At 44.3% G+C, this 18710-nt stretch overlaps 1 protein-coding gene across 1 annotated transcript in view; it reads left to right on the top strand.

Annotated features, from left to right (window-relative positions):
- Nucleotides 1-18710, top strand: part of il11ra (interleukin 11 receptor subunit alpha) — an 81761-nt gene that overhangs the window by 6827 nt on the left and 56224 nt on the right. The gene's annotated exons all lie outside the window — the stretch shown is intronic.

Genomic DNA, 18710 nt, shown 5'->3' with positions numbered 1-18710 from the left:
GCTTGGCAGCCTAGGTGCCCAGACGGTTGAGCTAACCGTCCGGGCCGTAGGGTCGGGTTTTGGCAGAATTTGAGAACTCTGGTGTGTGTGTGTGTGTGTGGTGTGTGTGGTGTGTGTGTGCACGTGTGCGTGCGCTAGTGTTGATGATAATTACAATGGAATGTGTGTGGAAGGAGATGAGTATCAACCTGCTTCCAACCTTTAACCCACATTGCTCTCTCATTTTCCATTCTTCTGTGCCCAATCCATCTCTCCCTTTCACATCTCTGCAGTTACACCATCGCCTCTTAATGACCGATAACCATTTATATTTTGTCATATGGCGTTCGAGTCGTTCGTGGAACAAACATAGCAGATATACCAGCCCACAACATGTTGCGGATGCAATGCTTCGTCGGCTTTCAGGTCGTGTCTAGGTTCGGCACGCAGCACCATTTTACGACAAAGCATTCACTCTTTTGCTCCCCCATCACGTTTCTGTATCTCTTCTCAAGTAGCTCTTTTTCAACGTAATCTATGTATTCTTTAAATATTTCAATTACAGTTTTCTGCACTCCCTTTTCCTCTCGCTCGCTCGCTCTCCATCTACGTATTGTCTCTCTTTCACACACTAGGGTTCTCACTGTCTCATCGCCTTCTATCTCACATATACCCCCCCCTCCCGACTGTTGTCTTCATGGGGAGTTAGCAGTAAGTTGTATCTCCTCTGAGGGGATAAATGGATGGCATCGTACCATGATGATCATATCTGCCTTGGCAGGCAGGTGACGCACGGCACAGAGAACGGAAACCATTGAGAACGGAGCCTTGTGAATGCTAGTGTCTTCTCGTCGTCTTCGTTATTGCTACATATGAATTTGACACAGCCAGTTGATTCATGGGGCTTAATATGTCGGGAGCCAATGTATTGTCCCAATACAATTTCGTAATGATCGTATCAGTGTTTGCTGCGGAGAAATCTGTAGTCAAGATGGTGGTCTGAGAGGTGCGGGGGGGGGGGGGTCTCACAGATGACCACGAACAAAGAAAACATCCTCTCAAAAACCTCTGGAAGTCTAGCCACTAATGGAGTCCTTTTCAAATTGTCCAAGAGAGAAACTAAACTGCAAAACAAGAAGTGGAAGGAAGTGAATTGGGATGAAACGTTTCCACCTAACTAGACAATGCAGCCACTTGGTATATTTTATAAGGCGTGGATGCCGTTCTGAGCGCGTGCAAGTTGGAGGAAGGCGGTTTTCAAGAAATGTTCATTCGATCAATTTCTTCACCTTTCATCTTTTCATCTTTTCTTGTTTTGTTATAGCCAATTATGTTTCTCCTTTATTCTTCCAATTTAGTTGTTATAAGACGTTATGTTGTCGCTTCTCTTGTAAATAACATACAGTACATAGCATTTGTGGACATGACAGTTTGATAATAACCACATGACACTTTTTCTCTAAACTACGATTTCTAGACTACTGAAATGTTCATCCCAAATTGCCCACCATACAGTAGCCTATACTGACCTTAGAGTATATATGAATAGAGACGGCACCCGAGTTCTCCTCCCATCCACTTGCATTAAGTTGCTCAAAAGCGCATGAGGCGATTTCACTGTGCATTCTGGGTAGGAACAGAGTGCATTCTGGGATGGATTGGGCCCAAACACATGAACGCGCTGCCGCTGACTATCATTGCAGGCATTCAGCGTTCACGTGCCATCGTGAACGTGCACAATGATAGTCAATGGACCAGCGCGTTCATGTGTTTTCGGCCACTATGTCCATTTCGCCTCAGGGTTTCATCCGGGTGCCGTCTCTATTCATATATACTCTAAGATACTGACTGGGTAACTGCAAAGTAGTAATCATAGTTACTTACAACCTAAGCATTCCTCTGAATTCAAGACTATTTTTAAGACACAGAGATAAGATAAATATAATCTTTTTGGGATAGACCAACCATGCAGACAGAGTGCTATAAAAAGTATGTATTCTACAGTGGCTGGCTATAAGTGATAGTTGACTTTGATGACAGTGATGCTTATTTTGGATTCAACCCATGTTGCTGTGATTACACAGTCTGCACGGTGTTCTTTTATCCATTTATAACTCGGTGTGTACAAACTTTACAGTGTGATTGCTTGACTTCAGCTCCTGCAAGCTGTGCTGTCATTCCCTCTTTTCCCCGTTAGGAATATCATTGCTGTCAGGTGGAAACCTTGTATGTCCAAAACCGTTCCTTTTTGGTTCTTTTTTTTTAAACATTTTTAAATAGTCGATCTGAGCTTGTAGATCCCCCCCCCTTTTTTGAGTGGTGTAAACCACTCCTACAACTGGCTTTGTTAGTTTACGTGTCTGTTTGTCTGTCTGTTCGTAACAAAAAATGAGCATGGTTGCTATGGTCACCCAGTTCACACGGGTGTGATTTCATTACGTCAGACATTACGTCAGACCACAGCTGATCAGTCTATATAAGACCTTACACCACTCAGTTCACACGGGTGTGATTTTTCCTTTTCATTGTGCATTTTTGTGCAAGACAATCAGTTGTTTCCAGCCCACTGTTCTGCTCAAATACATTACAATACATTCAGTAAAACCTGCAGTACATGTACTGGAAAACCCATTTTAAATTGTTTAGCGGGTTTGTTTGGTTTACTTGATTAGACTAGGCTGTAGATAATGGCTCTAAAATCCACCAAAAGGAGTATTGCTCTCTGGAATTGATTATAATAAGCCTAAATCATAGCATAAGTGTACTGTAGACTTAATCTAAAAAACAGCCCTTGGAATGAATTTCTTGCAAATGTCAGTTGATTATTACAATGGGCCCTAAATCTTTTTCTAAGCCCACACTGTATCAAATGTACCTCGGTGAATACCTGGAACAGAGCAGTGTTGGCTAAATATGGTGATGCCTGACTGGCCTGGCGTAACTAATGACTGCATGGAATCCTTGCTGGCTTTTCTTGTTAATTCGCCTCAAATGTGACATACTTACATTTCAGCACTGGTGCTGCTTTATGGCCGCTCCGAACAAAAGTCAAGCCAAGTCGTGCTTAGGAAGAGATTGAATTTATTGCGACCCCAGGTCGCAGATTAATGTGAAAACCTGAAAAACCTGTCAGTCGTTCTGTCATGCCACCATATATGGTCGTCAGTCCGGTCACGCCTCGTGACACGTCACGCCGTGGCCGTCTCCATATATGTAGATCACAACACTGATCTCATCAAACCCTGGATACATGGAGAAGACTGGATCAGCACCTAGATCTGCATATATGGAGCCAGCCAGCAACTCTACATCTGACCTCAAACCCCTTAGATCTCCATATATGGAGCTGACCTGTTCTGACATTCCATATGTTGATCCTTCCCCACCCGTCCTTCCTCTTCGATGTCTCCCTTTTGACTGATACCTGTCCATTCAAACGTATTATTAGTGCAGCCGCACCCAGCAGCCGGCAAAAACTAGAGTTCTCAACAGGCCTGAAGATGAAGGCCCGGACCTACCTGGGCCCTCATCAAACCCTGTACACTCAAGGATTTGGCATGTTGATCTGACCCCCCATGCCAAAGCGCCAGCGCTCGCCGAGCAGTCTGTCGTCACCCAGGCGGATGCGGAAGGGGCGAGGTCGCTTCTCGCCCTCAGGGCGTCTTACTGGTATATATTTTATTTTTTAATGTTTTTTTTTGTGGCTTTCGCCTTTTTATTTTTATATTTTTTATGGAGGGACAGACAGTAGGCTGACAGGAAATGGGGAGAGAGATGGGAGGATGACATGCAGTAAAGGCCGTCGGGATCGGGAGTCGAACCCGCGGCACACTGCCAGACTGGATTACCAGCCAAGGTGCCAGGACCGCACTGGTATATATTTTTAAAGCAAACTCAAATCATTGATTCTGGCGATCCCTGGCTGGAACTAAATATTTTGAGATGGGGGTCTGCGGCCACATGTTTGAGAACCACTGACATAGAAACATACGTTTTTCAGAAAACTGTTAGGATTTAGAAGACGTTTGTAGAATCGGCCAGCTCAGGTCGTAATGGGTTAATTGTACGTCTGTCCAGAACACCATCTCATCAATCAAAACAAGACTCGCAAACTATGTGAGTGAAAGGCAGGCTGCTCCATGTGGGCTGCGGTGTGTATCGCACCGCAGAAAACACATTCCGGCCGTACACTTCAAAATAAAACCAACCCAGTAGATTCACAGTAAATTCCCACCAGGAATGTTAATGGTGTTACATCAATGCATTGATGCTGATAGGCCTGCGTCCTGCGTCTCGACTCGTATTATCAAGAAAAGACGGCACATTAAACTGTCGCTGCGTCCCAACGAAATAAATAAATCATATTTTTTGCATGGCTGCATTGCATTCTACTTTGTTCTACGTTATTCATGAACAACAAAATCCACGTGAAAATAACCTAAAACACGATAGAAAATAACAGTCATTTTGGCGCAGACTCTGACCAGATTGTATAGGTCACGTGTTTGAGTATAACACCAAGGGTCAATGTCTCTCCCTGGTGTGCCGTCAGCTGACCTGATTTTATGGGTCACACCTTTTAGTATAACAACCAGAGCTCTCAGCTGAAATGTGAACGTCTCTGTGCCGTGAGCAGTCGCCAAAATCAACATTTCTTGTAAATGAAAAACATATTGTTATAGTGATGTAGAATGCCACCATATTAAAATGCCACCAACATGTTTCATTTGCAATGTCTTTATTTAATTTGACTTTATTTGGGTGCTATAGAGGGTATGCGTGTGACATCATCATCAAACCAGGAAGTTATGCAGGAACGCCTACTAAGTGGCAAAAAACTACTTTCTGACCTTGACAGCCCAGACATCCACACAGAAAAGTCATATCAGATTGCATTAAACAACATTAAACAATGTTAAACTCACTTTGCATGTTGCTTTGCCACTCGATTTGCCACTCGATGTGCCATTCACTTTAAGCATGCGCATACTCTCTATTGACTTATTTATTTCGTCTGGGGGCGGCAGGGCCCATTAGTGAGATTGAGCTGGTTCCAGACAGTTTGGTCCAGTTGGGTAGGAGCAGCTTAGCTCAGCCTTTATGTTTATAGTGGGGCTTTTATATTGTCAATCTTGGGGTTTTTTTGTTTTGTTTTTTTGTGTGCGTGTGAGAATCACATCAAATTTACATTGTATGAAAATGTGAGACGTAAATCAAATTGACTTGACGCATTGCCTCGGTTGACTAGAGAGAACAATAGCTGTCACTGTTTGTAAACTCAGGCCCGGTCGATTCTGTCATAAACCCCACAGACACTCTGCATCAAAGCGAGCCAATGCTTGCATTACACGCCACGGCACTATGTTGAAAGGGGATAAGCATCTTGTTCACAGGCACTTCAATAGCACACAAATGGTATTGGATGCACAGCAGTGGGAATTGAACTTCTCAATATTAATTTACAGTCGGTGACGATAAGAAAGAAAAGAAGAAAAGCAAAACGTCTTCATAGCTCTTTTCCAAACGACTGCCACAAGGTCATCAGAGGATACATTCAGGCAGCGTGTTGAGTGCTCTGCTAATGATACTGTAGGTAACAAGCAACGCGTTACTGTGCTGTATACTCCTTTTAACCCATTCTGGGCGGAAACCCCTTTTGGTGTTAGCATTATGTTATGCTTTAGCTATTGAAAAATAGCAGATCTACAAGCTCATAGCGCGCCACCGAGTGGCGCGCTACGAGCTTGTAGGTCTGCTATTTTTGAAAAATCGCAAGAACGACTGACATAGAAACATAGCTTTTTCAGAAAACTGTCACGATGTAGAAGACATTTTTAGAATCTGATCTCAGGTCAAAATGGGTTTTAATGACATTGCTAAATTACTATACCAAGTTATGTGTTTTGAATAATGCACTGTGTGTAAAGTTTTGGGTGCAGGTTTGTATAAATACCGTAACTACCGTCTGCAGTAGTGAGATTGTGCAGGGAGATTTTTTTGTGGCTCCGAAATCCATGAGGAATTTCAGCCTCTAAAATATCCCTCCCTTGCAGGCTTTGATCTAAAACAGACTTTTTTATCTGTCTCGTTGATCTCAATCACGCGCACACACAACCACACACACACACACACACACACACACACACACGCACATCATACACGCACACATGCTCATGCACACAAGCGTCTTCAATGCATATAAACTCACATGCAAAGCCACACACATGCTCTTTTGAAGATACGCAGTACAGACACCCAGATGCAAACATGCTTGCACATGTGCTTAGAAATACACACACACACACACACACACACACACACACACACACACACACACACACGCCTGCATGCATGTGCACACAAAGTCCCAAAACTAACAAGCCTTGAAACAGAATCATGGTGGTACACTGTAGCTTTGGATTTTATCTACTTTCCTATCTCAAGCAAACGGGCTGAATACTGGGCCATTTGTTAGACCCGTTTCAACAACAGGGCTGCATACTGGACCATTTGTTAGACCCGTTTCAACAACAGGGCTGCATACTGGGCCATTTGTTAGACACTGTTTTAGCCGGTCGTCATCATCATCATATTGTATATGTTATACTAAGCATAACGTACTATACTATAACGCCTTTTAGTTTGTTTGTGTGCCGTAAAGCAGTGGTTCCTGTTACGAAGGAACGAAGTGTCGCTCTGACATCACAACCGTGGCGTCAGAAGTGACATCACAATATTATAAATATACGGCCTAGGTAAGATTAAGACAGAATTAAGCTTGGAACCATAGTTTGTGACTTACTCACCTTTGACTACTATTGAACCCACCTGCCTTCAAGCGATCACATTTCTATCCCTTTACTATATAAGGTGCGAACTCTCGGCTGTAATTCCCAGACCAGATCTCAGGCTCTCTAATACAGAGCCTCGGTTACAGTTCCCAAACGTTTTAGCTCAAGTGTTAAGACCCAAAAGAGAAATTCGATGTTTGCACAGGACCCAAATACATTTGTGAGATCTAGCAGATCTATAAGCTCACAACGACCGACTGTTTTGGAAACAGGGCAGTAAGGATGCTCATTTGAAGACATTAAAATATATATATTTTGCATTATACTGTAGGTCGTATACAGTGCACTGGTCTCCCTCATCTGTTTCACTTTGGACTTTTTCCCTTATGGAAACGCTACGACTCTTTGTGTGACACTATGGTATAAAATGACATAACATACTGTCCACTATCCACATTTTAAGTTGACCTTTTCCCTATAAGCTCACTCTGCATTAGCCTGTGTGTGTGTGAGCCTGTGAGGTGTGTTTGCCCTAATGTCTGACTTGGCTGAATAGTAGCACTGTGGCTTTACAACAGTGCAAAGAGAAGATTTGCTCTGTAAGCATTTACCCTGGCCTAGCATATACATGGGGTCTGTTTGCCTTACTGTCTTACTTGAATGAACCATAGAATGAACCGTCCTATTGCATAGACCCGATGATATGGCTCTTTGTTCATTTGATTACACGTGACGTCTACGTATGTGATGGCATTTGTTGTACTGTTTGATGTTGCTGGTAGATACTAGATACTAGTCTGTCAACCTGGTAATTTAAAATCCACTGCGAGACTATATTACTTTGTCGTCGTCCACATGGATGGAACTTTTTTGGTGGATGCAGCTGAAGTAATAATATTGATTGTGGATGTGTTTCATTTCGGTGTTTCTGTGTGTCAGCATGGACAGCTCCTGTACAGTTAGCGTCTACTGGTAGCACACAGAGACACGGTCACCTAAAGAAACACACCCACTATGAATGTGTTTTACTTCAGTGTCTACTGGTAGCACACAGAGACACGGTCACCTAAAGAAACACACCCACTATGAATGTGTTTTACTTGAGTGTTCACCATAAACAATAGGCACGGATGGCTGGCGTATCGGTCCGCGTGTCGCAGGTTCGAGTCCCGATGCCGATGGCTTTTTCCTCGTGTCACTCCCAATATCTCCATTTCCTGGCATAAACAGCCCCCCAAAAATCTTAATAAACAAAACGATTATAAGCAACTTCGGGGTTATTGTTCAGCCTCTCCATAGATCACCTAAAATATTCCAGCTCATCATGATTAGTATCACAATATACTCGGCTATGTAATTAGTTGACCTAGTGATATATTCACTACATATCCAAAGTAATAAAGTGTCAGAAATTTTATTTTTTAGAAATTACATTTCTATATTCCAAATGCTTATGTATGTGTAGGCTATTGAGTCTGTTCACAAACTATACGTTTTGGTGCCTGGTTTCATAAAACCACTTAAGTTTAGTTTATGCATCCTGGCAAAGATATTAGCTATTATGGTCTCCACAGCACTATTACTGTGTGTGCTGGTTTGAGAGCCTCTTAACAGTGCTTCCGTGTTTATATACACACCATTTTCTAGCAAAACTTCCCTGAACAACATCGGAAGCATTATGAAAACGATGACCGTACAAGTGAAGCCTGTTGTTGTAACTGGAGTCCTTTCATGTTTATTTATTTTGTATATTAAACAGTTCTGGGTGCCTGGTGGCACACAGCGAGTTACTGTAGTTCACCGACCGCATGTTCTCCTTGTGACACGAGAGGAGGAGGAGGAGGACACCAGTGTAGTAATGCCCTGCCTGGCTCTCATCATCATAGCTCCATGTCTCTTCCCTTGAATACCATCTACTCCCTAGTCCCTACACGGTGCTGTCTGTCTCACCAGACTGTTCTCTAACTTATCTGTCTGTCTGTCTGTGTCTGTCCTGTGTCCTATATATAAAAGTGAGGGGTATTGATTTGTGTATGGTACTGTAGCTCTCATTTGTCTGGATCAACAGATGGTGTTGATCCAGACCCAGGTGGACCCCGGTAGCATTACTAGTACACTCCTGTAGTTTTCCCTGATTCTGTCTCTCTCTCCGACGTCTCATTGTACAAGCCCCCCCCCCCCCCCCCCTCCGCCTTTTCTATTTTTCCTGATCTGTTCCTCCCCTCTACTCCTCTAAACCTTTCTCTTTGCCAGCGCCCTCACTATTCTCCCCATTACTCACTTTTTTTCTCCTCTTCTCTTCGTAGCAACAGTGAGGCTAAAGTGAATGTGTGCTTAGCTTACGCAGTGTGAATATCAACAGATCGCTGTAGTTTACATATCTTTTTTTTGGTAATCAAGCCTGTTTTGGTGGGACACAAAACAATATTGAAGTGCTGGGCACATCTAGTGAACTTGCTACCAGTCTTAGACTAAACCATTGTGTGAGAAACTGGGGACTGCTTGTGATTTTATTTTGAAATGGTAATTTCTGCTGACAGTATTCTTCTCACATAGGATAAATGATTAGATTCTACAGTAGGCCGATGACCTTTGGGAAGGATGCCCTCTGCAATACTCGTATACCGAGTATTTTGTGCAGTACCCATACCCGTCATGGTAATTGGAGGCCAGCCTATGACACCTGGGTTATAGAGGGTATGTGCGTGAGATGATCATCATCATACCTGGAATTATGCGGGAACACGTTTTTTTTTTTTTTTTTTTGCAGGGTGCAGCCAAGTCTATGGGCTTTAAATGTTTGTTTAGAGCTCTTTTTTTGCACGGTAATGTTTGTTTGGAGAACTTTAAACAAACATTACCAGGTGCCCCTCACTTCACACAAGTGTGATTTGCTTATGGTTCTGGACAACCGCTGAGGTGACCGACTTCCCAATGGGTACAACACAGCCTCCGGTCCTCTGTTTGAAGTGGATGGGTCAGTCAGTTGGTCAGACGGTCCTCCGTTTGAAGTGGATGGGTCAGTCAGTTGGTCAGACGGTCCTCCGTTTGAAGTAGATGGGTCAGTCAGTTGGTCAGACGGTCCTCTGTTTGAAGTGGATGGGTCAGTCAGTTGGTCAGACGGTCCTCTGTTTGAAGTGGATGGGTCAGTCAGTTGGTCAGACGGTCCTCTGTTTGAAGTGGATGGGTCAGTCAGTTGGTCAGACGGTCCTCTGTTTGAAGTGGATGGGTCAGTCAGTTGGTCAGACGGTCCTCTGTTTGAAGTGGATGGGTCAGTCAGTTGGTCAGACGGTCCTCTGTTTGAAGTGGATGGGTCAGTCAGTTGGTCAGACGGTCCTCTGTTTGAAGTGGATGGGTCAGTCAGTTGGTCAGACGGTCCTCTGTTTGAAGTGGATGGGTCAGTCAGTTGGTCAGACGGTCCTCTGTTTGAAGTGGATGGGTCAGTCAGTTGGTCAGACGGTCCTCTGTTTGAAGTGGATGGGTCAGTCAGTTGGTCAGACGGTCCTCTGTTTGAAGTGGATGGGTCAGTCAGTTGGTCAGACGGTCCTCTGTTTGAAGTGGATGGGTCAGTCAGTTGGTCAGACGGTCCTCTGTTTGAAGTGGATGGGTCAGTCAGTTGGTCCGACGGTTCTCAAGTCTCAGAACGTTCTGGTGTAGATGGCGTGCTGAGAAGCAGCACGTCGGAGGCAGTCAGCCTGTTTGCACTGGAGAGAGAACACCACTGACATCATCACACTCTTTATTACTCTCACTTAATGTAGGATCTCTTCCTTCTTCTCTAAGTCTCTCTCTCTCTGCCTCTCTCTCTCTCTCTACCTCTCTCCCACTTCTCTAGTCTCTCTCTGCCTCTCTCTCTCTCTCTACCTCTCTCCCACTTCTATAGTCTCTCTCTGCCTCTCTCTCTCTCTCTACCTCTCTCCCACTTCTCTTCTGTTTTGCTCTTTCTTTTAATCACTTCATTTTAAGCTCACTCTCCTTTCTTTTGCTATTGGCTTCTTTTCCCCCCTTTATGCTTCCCTTAAATTCTTCACGTCTTTCCTTTGTTATTTCCATCTACCCCCCTCTTGCTCTCTCTCTCTCTCTCTCTCTCTCTCTCTCTCTCTCTCTCTCTCTCTCTCTCTCTCTCTCTCAGCATGTTGGGACAGTCAGTCAGTCAGTCTGTAAGTAGTAATGGGGAAAGCATGGAGTTCCCAGCAGAATGAGTCATTGCCTGTAGAAAACAGGGGGTGTGTGTGTGTGTGTGTGTGTGTGTGTGTGTGTGTGTGTGTGTGTGTGTGTGTGGGGTGGGTTGGTGGGTGGAACACTTGGTAGTGGGCGGCTTTTCAGGTTTTCTGGTGTGTGTGTGTGTGTGTGTGTCACTGTGTGTGTGTGTGTGTATGTTTTTCCTCAGAACTTGGTGACAGTGCATTCTTGGATATGTTAAAGGTTAATGGTCAAACCGGTGAATTTTGACATACATGCATTGTCGCACGCACGCACGCACGCACGCACGCACACACGCACACACTAGCGACCTTCTCTTCCATGTTCTGTGACTTCTATAGTGTTGTGACATAGCAGCCCATTGGTAATTCTTTTTGCTCATGAAAACCAGATGATCTCTTCATCATACTGAACATAGTGGGCTGGAATACAGACAACATTCAAACAGCAAATCAACACACACACACACACACACACACACACACTAGTGTGTGTACGTACAAAGATGCATGAATATGTTTTTGTGCCTTTTTTGCATGCGTGTTCATACATGGCACACTCAGGCGTGTACTGTATAGTACGTTCGTGCACGTGAGCGCGCACATGAATATTCACATCATCATCATCTGTTGCGTTTGTGCCCATGCATGCAAAGCATGTGCACGATTGTCAGCGTTGCACATAGGAGTGATCCTCTACTCTCTGCTTCATCTCATTATAATTATTCCCAGCAGTTGCATGGCGCCAGACAAGCGCACAGACGTACACGCTCACGCGCACACACACGCGTGCGTGCGTGCGTGCGTGCGTGCGTGCGTGCGTGCGTGCGTGCGTGCGTGCGTGCGTGCGTGCGTGCGTGCGTGCGTGCGTGCGTGCGTGCGTGCGTGCGTGCGCGCGCACACACACACACACGCACACACAGCAGATCTTCAGGGACTGTGGCAGAGCATAACTGGGCAGAGTCTGTTGGCTCACCAGCTATAGCTGGCGTACTGACTTGGACAACGTTGGGCACGACTATCGGCTCCAGTACAGTCGGTGTGTGTGCGTGTGTGTGTGTGCGTGCGCTGGTTTGTGTGCGCACGCGGCCGTGCGCACATGCGTGTCCACAAGTGCTAGCCAGCTGTAGAGACTAGGCAGAATATATCTATAACTAAAGGTATAACTCTGGTGGTTCTATAGCCGGTGGAGAGTTTGCAGCACGCTTTGCTTGTTGTTGTTTTTGTAACGTTTTATTTACCCACGTCGGGGGTTGCACAGTCGAGCCCTGTCCTCCATCACACACGCTCACTCACGCAGTCACACCTGGGGAGCTGCCCCCTGCTTGCGGCCGCTCCGCCGCCTCATGCCGTCTCTAGCGGAGCAGCGGGGAATTGTGTGTGCCAGGCAGCCCATCCACAGGGAACGCAATTACTCACTGGCTTTAACCCATTCTGGACGGGAACGGCCCTTTTGGTGTTTCAAGCATTATGTTGTACTTCAGCTATTGAAAAATGGCAGATCTACATCTACAAGCTCGTCTGCTATTTTTTGAAAAATCGTGAAAATGTGGCGCAAATCTTTGAATATGTATTCTTTCAGAGCGAACGTTTTTAACTCAAATCTTTGCTTCTGGGGGGGGGGGGGGGGGTCCCCGGAACAACATATTTTTAGATGGGGGGGTCGGCGGCCAATTACATATATTTTTGGAGGTCCTTGACATGACAATGTTTGATAATGACTGACAAAGAAACACAGGTTTTTCAGAAAACTGTCATACAGAATCGCTCTCGGTCGAAATGGGTTAAATATGGTCAGACAGATGTGTGCGAGCATCACAGTTGATACATTCATCGCTATATTCAAGGCAATGAAATTTGTTAATGTTTTGCCAGCCAAGTGTAGATTGTATGCTCTGGAGCTCTACTGCTACTATAGCACAATACACAGCTAATGGTATCCGTTGGTACATATCAGCATCTCTTGACCTCGTGCAATGTACAGACATCAGCAACTGTTGGGCTACCTCGGTCCTCGCCAAACGTAACATTACTCCGTTCCCTCTCTCTCTCTTTTTTAGACTTTTTAGATCAAAGTTCTGAAGCATCCATGCAGTCAAAAGGTTTAAGTTAATTTTATTCCTCCCCTTTTATGTCTGTCTGTCCTTACTTATTATGTTTGTCCTTGACCTTATGTCCCCTGAATTTGCCAACCTACCATCTTTCATCTGCCTCTAGCTCTCTCTCTCTAGCCCTGGTCCATTTCTCTCTCGATCTCGCTCTCGCTCTCGCTCTCGCTCTCGCTCTCTCTCTCTCTCTCCCCCATTTACCGCCTCTCTTTCATTATCTTTATTTAGTCTCTCTATCTACATCTAGCTACTGTACATGTCTGGGTACCTGTCTCTCTATCTACATCTAGCTACTGTACATGTCTGGGTACCTGTCTCTCTATCTACATCTAGCTACTGTACATGTCTGGGTACCTGTCTCTCTCCATCTCAGTCAATTCTTCTTCCCATTTAAAGATGGAGTGCCAATTTTTTTCCAGTTTTTCATGTGTCTATGAGGTGACAGTACTTCATTAGACACCCTGGAGTCGTTTTTATGTGCAATGGTGTATTAACGTCTTATTTAGGGTTTCTTCCTGGAGGCTGAACCCTTGACAGTCAAACGGGCCAATGATATAAACAGTAATATAGTGACACCACACTATCAGCCCCTCCCCTAACCCCTCCCCCCAGCAGTGCATTCATGCTCACAGACCCTGGAGGATGACCCCTAGAGGTGTTGGTGACCCCATGGCCTTTGCTCTACTAGCGCCACCCTAAGGCCAGAACGCAGTCGGTAGCTACAACACATTTATTTAACCTTTTAAAGCTTTTCTTGTACGCCATAGCTAGCTTTTTCCTTCGACGCAGTTTTCCCCAGATGATTTGCAGACAAAGATCCCGGCATTCTTGACCAGCTTCAGAAGCACTGCTGGAAGTCCTTTATCTGTAAGGTGTTCCCATTCCCATAATTATTCACGTTATTGTGGACAGCTGGAATGTAATTTTAACGGTGGTTTTGGGAAGAAAGAAAGACAATAGGATGTCAGGTGGATACCGAGAGGAGGGTGTGTGTGATCGCAGGAATGGTTTCCTCTGCCAAGCATTCTTGAATGAGAAACGGCGGTGTCTGTCAGCCTGAGTTATACTTGGTTGCATGCCTACGTACAGATTCCACTGTCTGTGCCACTTGTAATAGAGATGGACCCACTTTGCGGTCATCGTGGAGCCGACCACCACTTACTAATGATTTGACCTACAAAAATGCTTTGTAACCAACTTGCAAAACTTAGGTTTGATTAAAGTTTTTTAATTTACTTATAAGCATAAGTTTTGGTAGATAGAAAAATAAACACATGAATTTGAACACAAACTTTATTTTATTCAACCACATTGAGTCAGCTTTATTGCCACATCACAGATTTACAAAGTATTTTTGTGGGCTTGTAGGTGTGCTATTTTATTTTTAATGAAAAATTATAACTTTTGAAAGCTGTCACATAATGACATGCCCAAAATAGTGATGCCGGGTTGAAAGTGATTAATATCTTTGGACACATATTGGACTGCATATTTGCCGATATACCGATCGCATCAGCAAAAAACTCAAATGTAAAATAATCCGTCTGTCTAGTGGACCTTATTCTCAGAACCTTTCAGGCATTTCTTGTCTTAGTTTAGTGTAGAGAGACAGGAAACGGGCAGAGAGAGTTCGAATCCCGGCCCCAGCAATGTGTCGAGTTGTCCTTCGTCAAGACACAGAGGGCCCTATTTTGCGCGTCTTGAGTACCAGGTCTTATATGACACCTGGAAGTGTGGCCAATGCTGTATCACTATTTTGAGTGGCCAAACAGCATTGGCCACGCCTCCAGGTCTTAAGTTAAGTCATAAGACCTGGTACTTAAGATGTGCAAAATATGGCCCTTAACCCCTAACTGCTTCCCCCCAGCCCAGCACTCAGTCCGACCACTTGAGCAGCAATCAGCTGGTGATTGTTGAAAACCCCCACGGGATCAATACTGTAGGTCTGATTATAATTATACTGTACGCAGACAGACCCGCTTCTAGAACAGTGGCTCTCAACATGTGGGTCGGTCCCCCCAGAGGGGTCCCCAATTGTCACTAGTTAAGTGACAATTTAATTACATTTTCAGAAGACGGGAAAAAATAAAGGAAATAAAATTAGAAAAGACCATTACTGCATCAAAAGCAATCAACAAACCATACTATAAAAATTGTCAAAAAATTGCCACATTGTCAAATAATATTAAGTGATGTAAATAGGTTTTCAATGTAATGAGTCCCGGGATGCAGGGATGGTCTTTCAGATGAGTCCCAGGGACATTGTATGAGTCCCACTTCAACAACGTTAGGAGTCATATTTTGCCATTTTTACAAATTGCAGCATTTAACTCCCATTTCATTTTATATGGTTATAATGTGGTTCTATTCATGTAGAAAACAGAAGAATAAATGATTATTATAACTAACACTAGTTAGTTAAAATAAACTAAAATAAAAAACAGTAAAAGTACAGTACGTAGTACAGTAGTGCATCCCGTGGATGCAGAGGTCGTTTTATTGCGTCCCTTAACTATAAACTGCGTTTTGGGATGCAAAATGCACCCTATTTTAATCTCTGAGGTAAAAATTGTGATAATAGCTGATCTACAAGCTCACACGCCTCACCTTTTATATTTATTATATTTATCTGTGGAACAGAGTCGACCAAAATGTAATGCCTCTCTCAACTCCTACGATTCCAAGTGCTTGTCAGGGTGGGGGGTGGTGGGGGGAGTTCAAATTGATTAATTTGGGGCAGGGGTGGGCAACTGGCGGCCCGGGGGCCACATGCGGCCCCCACCTTCACTTAATGTGGCCCTCATGGTTAATGTCAGAATACTGATATAATATTGGTTTCAGCTGTTACAATTCCACAACATGCAAACATGACCCGCTTTAATTACTTCAGTCTAAATTAGTAGCTCATTGCGCAACACAAGTATAATTAAAGGCATTTGAAATTACATAAAAATTTTCAGGATTCCAATTCAAAAATAGCAAAAGAAAAAGCAAAAAGCAAAAGATTTCAATTCGAATATAGCAAAAATAGCCGATCTACAAGCTCAAAACGCGTCGCGCTGCGACGCGTTTTGAGCTTGTAGATCGGCTATTTTTGCTACGACAGTAATATATGGCCCTAGGGAGTGAGTGTGGAAATATAGTGGCCCTCTCCATCGTCAAAGTTGCCCACCCCTGATTTGGGGGGATCATGCACGGCCTGAGAAGGTTGAGAACCACCGATCTAGACGACTCGCCCCCTAGGAGTCACGCTGTTAAAACGGAAAGGAGGAAGATTTTGGAACCATGGGCTTGACTTGGCAGAAGAGGAGAACACGGGTTGACGTTTCTCCAAAGGGAGCCGATAATATCTCCACTCCAGACATTTTTCACTAAATTGTCTACACATACGGTAGACTGTCTGATTATGATTTAACACACGAAACCAGTAAGCCTGCCACAGTCATATTTTCTGGTAAAAGTATCAGTTCCTGTTTAAACACCCCCCGAAAAAATAACGTGGCTATATTTGTACGTGCTGGTAGCCGTTATACAAGAGTAACGGCAACTGCCACAGTACGTAAACATGGGCCAAGATGGCGGACATTGCCAGAACTCAGCCGTAGCCTACAAGCCGGGCGTAGCCGTAGATGGGCTTCGTGGATGTCCTTCCTCGACCCTGTCACACTGGATGACCCAGGACAGCACACCATCATTTATGATGGACGGTTTGGCCGCCGCAATGTGGACGTTTTGTCTGAGGATGCTGATAAATCAATATGGTACAGTGCAGAAGTGGTTCTCAAACATTTTCACGTCCAAGATCCCAAAATTGACCCCCGAAATTTCCTCTGGGATGCCGATAAACCGATGTCGTGCAGTGGTTCTAAAATAGTTTCATGCCACGGACCCAAAATTGATATGTGCAGTGTTTGACCCTCATTTGAAAAAAATTTGTTGCCAAGGACACTTTTGTAGAAAATGGTGGTACCCCCCCAAGGACCCCTGGGGGTCCCAGGAGACCCACATTGAAAACCAGTGACATATAGTGTGTAGTACTATAGCCCACATAATTTAGAACTTGGTTTGAGGACTTTGATCCACCTTTGTACTGAGTGTCTAACACATTCTGAAAACTCTCCTCCTGTCTCTGTCTCTGTGGCACCTGTCTGTCTCTGTCTCTCTACTCTCCATCTATGTCTCGCTGACCCTGAATCTGTTGTTCTCTATCGTGTTCGAGACTGGCTCTCCACTACAAATTATTCAATTTGTACGGGAACTGACCCCACGGGGCAGTGTACGTACAAATTGAATAATTTGTAGTGGAGAGCCAGTCTCTCCACTCAGAGAACCTGGGAACCCTCCGATCTCCTGTCCCCCCCCCCCCCCCTCTCTCTCTCTCTCTCTCTCTCTCTCTCACCTTCCCTCTGGTCTGGTCTCCTGTTGACAAGCTATCCATAGATCAGTATGTGTGAGGTGTGCACCTGTGTCATTGTACAAGGTAGAAGTGCAAGTGTGTGTGTATGTATTGTATCTACTGTATGTAAAAGGTCATGTCACAGGATCACAGAGGAGCACAGATGTTTGAGATAAAGGGCCAACTCTGGCATCTGGCTTTTAGCCTTTCAGTCTTGAGTCATATACTGCCGAGCTGCACAGCTGTGTGTAGTCTATATTGTTTTATGTAATGTAACTAACCCCATGTTTGGGCAAAAGTAAGTTCAGTAATTTTCTGCAGTGATTACAGTCTAATCATTAGGTTAACTTGTACTGCATCATGTCTAGAAAATGAACTGTTTTGCTGGACAAAAGCAGGACGACCCCAAGACAAATGAATGTGTAATAACCATGTCGATGGAATGCAGATAGTAGTTAGATTGGTATTCAAATCCTCGGCCTTCGGGATCCATCAGTATGGAATTTTCCGACCACAGCCAGAACGTTAACATAGTAGTGTGGTTGCGCCAGCTGACAGCAATTGAACGTGGTCCAAAAGAAATCAGCCCGTATTTTGAAATAGACTTAAAAATGCTTCCATTTGTATAGTACTAAAAAAACAACTTGATCTAGACCTCGAGGTTAATAATAATATATTGAAAGTTAACATGCAGTAAGAAAACAACGTGCTGGTTTGTAACATGCAGTAGAATAAAACTCAATGATAACTAACATTCTTCACAGTAAAACCCAATGGTAATGTACTGTAACACATAGTCGTAGTGTTTAGCTTCCTTTTTGAGTGGTGCAACCACTCCAAGGAACAGCAATGTCCGTGTTAACCCATTTAGACCTGAGTTAAAAACATTCACTTTGAAAGAATATATATTCAAAGAGAGTGGCGCGCTATGAGCTTGTAGATCTGCTATTTTGCAATAGCTAAATTATAACATATTGTTTAAAACACCAAAAGGGGTTCCCGCCCAAAATGGGTTAACATATGTTTGTGTGTGACTGTTTGTGTGTGACTATGTTTGTGTGTGACTCATGTGTGACTCATGAGTACCAGTAGGGGCGCTGTAGGGGCGCTGAGAGAGATAGTGCTGCACTGTTGCCTGCTAATGAGAGAGAGAGAGAGAGGGGGGGGGGGGGTGGGGGCGAGGGCGAGGGAGGGGAGTTGCACCACTCAGTTCACACAGGTGTGAACTGAGTGG

The sequence above is a fragment of the Electrona antarctica genome (assembly GCF_951216825.1).
Source record: "Electrona antarctica genome assembly, chromosome: 16".
Classification (NCBI taxonomy): Eukaryota; Metazoa; Chordata; class Actinopteri; order Myctophiformes; family Myctophidae; genus Electrona; species Electrona antarctica.
The sequence above is the reverse complement of the archived record's forward strand: the minus strand, read 5'-3'. Positions and strand labels throughout refer to the sequence as shown.